The following is an 8087-nucleotide window of genomic DNA, read 5'->3' as shown; positions in this document are numbered from 1 at the left end:
TACCCCAATGAAATTCTGTGAAGAAGAGGGCCATGACATAGTACCCTTCGAACTGGTGAGTGTTATCTTGGAATCAGGGTCATAGACCAAGGATCCAGATACACAAGAAAGTGTTGAGTGCAAACGCATAACTGACAATGTTTCCATCACAGATTTGAGTGAAAAAAAAGAAAAATTTCCAAGATTCACAAGATGATGTTCTTGTAGAGATAGATGCAGAGGATGAGCTATCACATAGCTTTGAAAATGAAACTATGCCAAACAAAAAGGAGGCAGTCTTCTACAATTTCCCCAGCCAAAAATCCAAGAGGCAATAAAGGTATCATTCAAAACAAGTGAGGAAACAAAAGCAAACAAAAGGAAAACATATGCCTCTTATGAAAAACGAAATGCAATATTTGATGCTCGTAGGAGCAACAAATTGTGTGAAGGAGAAGATCACATAGGGACATACAAAACCTACTTCACAAAGATAAATCCAAAAAAGATAAAGCAAATAAAACACGAGAGACACAATAGAGATGTTATCTAGGATGACAAAAATTGAGCAAAAATGATAGTGTCATAAGCTGAAGCAAACTTTGAAGGAAGTTTGGAAAACTGAGATGGAGAGTAAAGAGGGTGCAAGCACGGATCAATTTGACACACCTTCCCACTAAAAAAGGTATACGGTACAAGATATAAAGATTTTCGTTCAACAACAATTGATGCAAGAACTTAGAGAATGGTCCTACAAAGACCTTAAGGGTGTAGATCCAAACATTTTCTAGCACACACAACACCCCTTAAGAGTGACACAAATCCTCACAGACAACTTCCCTATACATATAATGAAACCTTTTCCAAGAAGATCAAGGAGGAGATAGACAAGCTTGAAGAAGCAAAGTTTTAATATGAGATCAAGCACACCAATGGGGTGTCACTAATTGTGGTAGTACCCAAGAAAAACAAAAAGTTATGAGTATGTGTGAATCTCAAGCAAATGCAACTACTATCACTCAAAGACCCATTCGAATCACTTCCTTGAGTATTGACATATTATGTTAATTCCAGATAGCTATGTTATAGATAACCATCACAATGCCATTTTGAGGGAATGATCCTTAGATGGTGAGTGACTTGGCACCAATGTTAACGGGTGATTGACATGTGCGTCTATAGCACAGCTATCTGGCACTAACATAATATCTCAGTAATCAGGGAAGTCACTCAAATGGGGCAAGGAGACTCTTTGAGGGTGTCAAACTCAAGAATTGAACCTAACAAGAAAATGAATCAACTCAACAAGTCAATCACCAAGTCCCAGATCAAAAAATATGACAATGTCCTTTCTCACCACTTTAGGTCATCATTCCATTTCAATGACCAAATGGACTCGGATAGCCATGAAAATTTAAGGGAAGCTATATTATGTCTCTAGGGACATGTTTACAAGGTTTGATTACAATCTCACAAGGTACAAAAATCGCAATCCATCATGTACCACGTCGAAAAAACTTTAATAGAATAGCCCAAACAAGTTGTCCTAAGTTCTGATAACACTTTGCTATGGTCAAAATGTCATAAAATAGGGATCTAGGTGCTAAAAGCTGAGATTAGGCTTGAAGATACATTGGATGGGGGAAAGGGGCACACACCCAACACACAAACAATTTGCCTCTCTATAGTCTAGGATAATCATTGCACCCCAATCCACTAGAGTTCGCCTTCAAAATTTGCACAATTGACAACAGAACACATCAAATTTTGCATGTTTATGATCAGTCCATATCACACACCCTTCTCTCTTTCTCTCTCACACACATATAGGCCCGAAGAGGCACACACATCTAGAACACCAGCACCGGATGTTTGAAACATAGAAAAGAGAAGAAGGGGGGGGGGGGGGGGGGGGGGGGGGGGGGGAAGAAATGACACAAAAAACGGATCTGGTTTGCTTCAGTTGTGGAAAGAAACACCTGCTACAACAACCGTGATACCTTCTACTACAATTGACTCGGCATGACACCATCAAGCACGAAGAAATTGGGAAAGTTCAGGCTTTGCCTCTGTGCGGCTCCCTTCATGGAGAATGGCAAGAAAAAATCACTGGTTATCAAGGCCCTCACTGGCTCCGATCTGCTCCTCCAAAGATCCTTCGAGATCATGCGAAAAACTCATCCCCATAAAGAACCCCTGAAGCTCCAAGAAATTGCCCCCCCGTAGGGTGTAAGACCTTCCTCTATTTTTGGCTGCCCATTTTCTTTTTTTAGCCATGCTTTTCCCGCATGCACCACCACCTATTTCCAACTTGACTTTCCCTTACGACACATGGGAGGCCGCCCATTGTTGTCACGACATGGTGACAAGGGTGGGAGACCCCCGTCATACAAAATAATTGGCCCTTGAAGTCCTTGTATGAACAAGACTACGCGTGGCCAATGCCATGCCGTCACCATCAACACAAGCAATTGCAGCCAAAAAAATGTCCAAACGAGTTGCACAGTGCCTTAGTGCACCCAGTGCTGCTCGCACCATGGCTAGGAGATCCTTGAGCTTTCTCACCACCTACTCATGTCATTGTGAGCTGCAGACCATAGCCCATATAGCCCTTTCATTAACGTTGAACCCATGCATATGGGAATATATGAGCCTCCACATGGCTTTGCCCCATGTAGCCTCTACTCACAAGCTCCAAAAAACCCTCCTTTGAAGTTCAAGAAAATCACCTTCTACCCCAATTTTGAATGAGCCACTGATCTTGGTCCTAGGGTCAGATCACCAGCCTATAAAATCACCTTGGAATCCCTCACCCCTGACTCCGATCCATATCCTCCACTATACATTTTGACTTTTGTGCTGCATCAAATAATGCTCCCAAAGTCCGAGAAAAAACACCTGACATCTTTCCGTCATCCATTGATCCCAACTTCTAATTGCAGTATCCATTTGCTCGAAGCTTTGTTTGACGATCTATAACTTCCCATGGCCTTCACTTGCAGATTCTTCACATACAAATCTTGGCAAGGCTTCAAAAATCCCAAATGGAACACCAATCAAGGCAACCAAACTGACACAAAACTAGTCTCCATTGAAAATTTATCTGGCAATGACTTGACATCAAGGACTCCAATTATCGATCTGAGAAGACCGACATGATCCACATAACGAGCTTGACACATCCATATGATGAAACCAGATCTAATTAGTTGGCATCACCTACCCTGTCGGTCCTAGAAGATATAGAATGCACTTTAGGATCGAACAGCCACAACTTGCACCTTGTAGGTCCGTTTGATGAGCTAACTAGACCACTTGACTTAGCATTTCAAGTTCTACATTATCAAGCAAAAAACCATTATTTTGGACAACCTTCATTGCCATCCCATCTGGACCAATATTGAGCCCATTAGTCTAGAAAACCACGTAAAGCATATATCTCCACTGCCACTTGCCTGCCCAAGCCTTCCATACTTGTCTTAGAATCCCTCCATGCATCTGTCAGCATACATATCCATGCCTATGCCCTCTGCTAGGGTCGACTTTGGCTGCACTAGCATAGTCAACAATACCTGAAAATGCTTACACTTGAATAAAAGAGCAAGAGAAGAGGAATAGAATGCAAGTTTCAAATTTGAAATTAGAGTGCCCAATTGCTAGAAAAGTTTACAAGTTTGAGTTGTTGGGCCGCTTGAGCATGTGTACATAGAGCTTCTTTGCTCTCCAAAACATAAACCTCCCTTTCTAAGTTTATTGTCTTTTATACCTATGGCTTTCTAAATGTCCAATGGTTGTCTCACATGGTCCTTTACAAATATCATGAAAGAATTACAAATCATAGAATAGATTTGCTACTCTAGAATCAGGATTTACACATGGTATAACTACACTAGCTCATCAAAATAATACAGTAAAAATATAGTGTCCGGCTACGTGGGCGTGTCTGGCTAGGTGGAGTCCCATATGCTCAAATGGTCAAACATACACCATTCATGCACCACTACAGTGTGTTACTTTCACATTGGAAAAACAAGAGGAGGACTCAAGTGGCACTAATTGCACCATGTGCATCGGGTTCTTCTTACCTTGGGCAACAAATTTCCCGTTGGGACAATTCTTTATGCGTGTCCACTCTCTTAAAATGTAAAGCATAACTTTTCCTTCTTAGCCTTCTCAAACTCTTTACTAGAACCCCTTGGGCTTCTTGGATGCATGAGAGGTAGCTACTATAAATTTCCTCTTATTATGTCCATGTTGTGTTTGTGCATTTGCATGTGTAGTGTCAAACACAAAAGTATTAAGAAATGATTTTTCATCGGTATTGTCATCATGTATATGCATTAGCACTATATCCTCCTCCACTACAAGAGGCTATTCATATTAGCGACGCTCACACAGCGACGCTCAAAAAAAAAAATCCCGGCGTCGCTATGAGCATCGCAAATTTACAAGTAAATTTGCGACGCTCATAGCGACGCCGGCTGGGCTAAAAAAATAACAGAGAGCGCCCAAAAACTCAGATCTCAGATCTGAGTTTTTCGGCGCCCTCAAGCAAGGAGCAGGTAACGCTCTCCCTCTCTCTCTCTCTCTCTCTCTCTCTCTCTCTCTCTTTCTTCTCCACACACACACACACACACACACACGAGGAGAGGAAGGAGAGCCAGGTATGCTCCTTCCCTCTCCTCACTCTCATGTTCCCTTCCCCTCTTTCTCTCTCCCTCTCTCTCTCTCTCTCTCTCACACACACACACACACACATAGTGTTTTTGAGAGAGAGAGAGAGAGAGAGAGAGAGAGAGAGAGAGAGAGAGAGTACAAACATGAACAAAAACGCACACACACATACATAAACAAAGAATGCACACACACATTGAGAGAGGAAAAGAGAGAGAGAGCATGCATAAACAAAAAACGCACACATTGAGAGAGGAAAAGAGACAGAGAACATGCATAAACAAAAAACGCACACATTGAGAGAGGAAAAGAGAGAGAAAACATGCATAAACAAAAAAATGCACACACATTGAGAGAGAAAGAGAGAGAAACTAATTTAACGTCGTAGGAAACTAATTAAAATTAAAAGACCTAAAGATCTAGCCGACCAGGAGTTGAACTCAAGACCTATTATTCAAGAGGGAAATGGCATAACCAATCTATCATACTTGGCATGGGTGATAGAAAGGTTATACCATTTATCTCTTTTTATTGGCACACACATCCACACACGCGCACACACACAAGAAGAAGAGAGTTATAACGTCGTAGGAAACTATCCTAAAAGACGTTAAAGATTAGGTTAGATGTAGACTTACGTTAAATTAGATTTAGGTTTATTTAAGTTAAATTAGATTAGATTTAGGTTTATTTTTAATTAGATTTACGTTTATTTACGCTAGATTTAGATTTACGTTATATTAGATTAGATTTAGGTCTCCATAGACTGCGATGCCTGCATGAAGCGGGTGAAGAAAGCCCTCAATGGAATATAGGGTATTGCTGCCTTCACTCATGGTGGGCTCCGTCGATCCAAAAGTACTGGTAAAATGTCTTCAGAAGATAGGGAAGAAGGTGGATCTTCAGGGCGGCAAGAGTCACTACATCCCCGACACAATGACCATCTAGACAACCTCTAGTCATTCAACAGCAACTTCAAAGTTAGTAACAAGAGCAAGAACGGTCTAAAGGGCCAATTGCTGTCGTCAGATGTGGATGGAGATGAGGCAGCGTCACCACCGGAAGTTAACTCTCACATCTTTAGTGATGAGAATGCCAACTCTTGCCGAGTTATGTGAAAAATTATGTGTTAAATCAGTTTTAAGGTTCTTATAATCCCTGTTAGTTTAGTTCTTTGTTTTTAATATAACATAATTTACGTTAGATTTAGATTTATGTTATATTAGATTAGACTTAGGTTTATTTAGGTTTACCCACACACACACACACACACACACAAGAAGAAGAGAGTTTTAACATCGTAGGAAACTATCCCAAAAGACGTTAAAGATTAGGTTAGATGTAGACTTACGTTAAATTAGATTTAGGTTTATTTTTAGTTAGATTTACGTTTATTTAGATTTATGCTTATTTACGTTAGATCGAGTCCACGCAAGAATTACTTACGGTTTAGGGTTTAGAGTTAGACGAACAGTGAAAAGATCTATTGTGAAAAGATGTTAAGATGCTGTGAAGTGCTACAGCTAGAGAAGAGGCAAAGGGGTTTTGTCCACTACATGCAGTATCATGTAGACGTGGGTCTGTAGATTTCTTGTACCCACAAATATAGGTATTGACCAATAAAGACGAGATTATAACCCGGTGGTTCTGATCTCCGTGCACCTCTAGACCGAGGTGTGCGGGGATTGGACATGACTAGAGAATGCGAGGTAAAGAGAGAGAGAGAGAGAGAGAGAGAGAGAGAGAGAGAGAGAGAGAGAGAGAGAGATAAGACGAAGAATGCCAATAGAATATTAAATTTGTTGTCCAGGTTATAAGATTTTTATCCTCATTATGAGTAGTGACGAGGATGTGGGACCGTCCAACCGAAACACCTATCTCTCAACGAGGGTCTTATGTCCTTGTAATCAATGCAAGCATGCTGTGCGACGGACAAGACATGTTTCTTTGCAGCACGTTCGCGAATTTGGTGAGTTCGATCCATCTATTATAGATCGAGTTTTTGCCAATTATAACTCGTCGGACTCTGACGCTGGCCAACAAGTAGCAATCTTGCACCCAATAGACGTGTTCGCAGGCGCTTTGGTCAAGCAGCATATGTGAGGCCACAAGATGTAGCCTCTGACAGCTCGGGGGATGATCATGCAGAGCACATTCCCAACGAGGCAATGTTTGAGCCTGAGATTGATGAAATGATCGAGACGATCATGGATTCAGAAAGGCTTATCTATGATGATATGAAAAGTGAAGCCGATACACCATTGTATAATGGAGCACGTATGTCTAGATTGAAAGCACTCCTGGTTCTTCTCAACATGCAGGCAAAGTTTGGATGGAGTGACACTAGCGCCACAGCGCTTTTCAGGTGATCTATTACAATTAGTTTACTTTAATAAAACTCTAAATGTATAATGATCTGATAGATTTTTACACGACTGTATCGTATTTTTATGTTGTGTAGATTGCTTAAAGAGCACATACTACCAGCTGACAATGTGATGCCAGATTCCCGAGATGAAGCAAGAAAGATTTTGCGAAACTTGGGGATGGATTATAATTCTATCCACGCTTGTCCTAATGACTGCATTCTTTTTAGAGGGGAATACATAGACATGGAGAAGTGTCCGAAATGTGATTCCGAAAGATATCGAGTAGATCTCCACGGGACAAAAATTCCACAAAAGGTTTTGCAACATTTTCCTCTGCTTCCTCGCATCAAGCATTTCTTCGAATGTAAGTCCATGGCCGCCCTAGCATCATGGCATGAGGAGAATAAATCTTCGGATGGTGTGCTACGAATTCCTGCAGATTGCACAGCCTAGAAACATATAGATGGAACATGGTCGGATTTTGCCTGGGAAGCTCGAAATTTGCGCTTAGGCCTGGCTATGGATGGCGTAAATCCATTTGGTCAAAGATCAACATCTTACAGTGTATGGCCCGTTGTCATCGTCAACTACAACATTCCCCCGTGGTTGACTACGAAGAAGGGGCACCTATGGCTAAGCTTGATTGTGCCAGGGCGATATAACGTGGAGAATATGGATGTGTATCTTCGTCCACTATTGGAAGAGCTACAACAATTGTTGATTGGCATAGAGGTGGTGGATATGAGCCGACACACAGGACGATGGAATGCTTTGATCAGAGGCATTCTAATGTGGACCATGCATGACTATCCCGGGCTAACACAATGCTCAGGTGATCTATTGACACTCCTCACTCAGACACTGTAAATCTTGTTTTTTCCCATAGTTGATCTATTATCATGTGTATACATGCAGGGCTTCAAACAAGCGGATACAGAGCATGTGTCACATGTGGACCTAGACTGAATGCACGTAGGGCACCCTCACTGAAGAAGCAAATCTACGAAGATCATCAAGCGTATCTTCCAGAGAATCATGTGTTACGCGACGGCTTTTTGAGAAGAG

Source organism: Adiantum capillus-veneris, chromosome 1 (assembly GCF_014529385.1).
Source record: "Adiantum capillus-veneris isolate H3 chromosome 1, ASM1452938v2, whole genome shotgun sequence".
NCBI classification, from domain to species: domain Eukaryota; kingdom Viridiplantae; phylum Streptophyta; class Polypodiopsida; order Polypodiales; family Pteridaceae; genus Adiantum; species Adiantum capillus-veneris.
Note: the sequence above shows the minus strand (reverse complement) of the source record.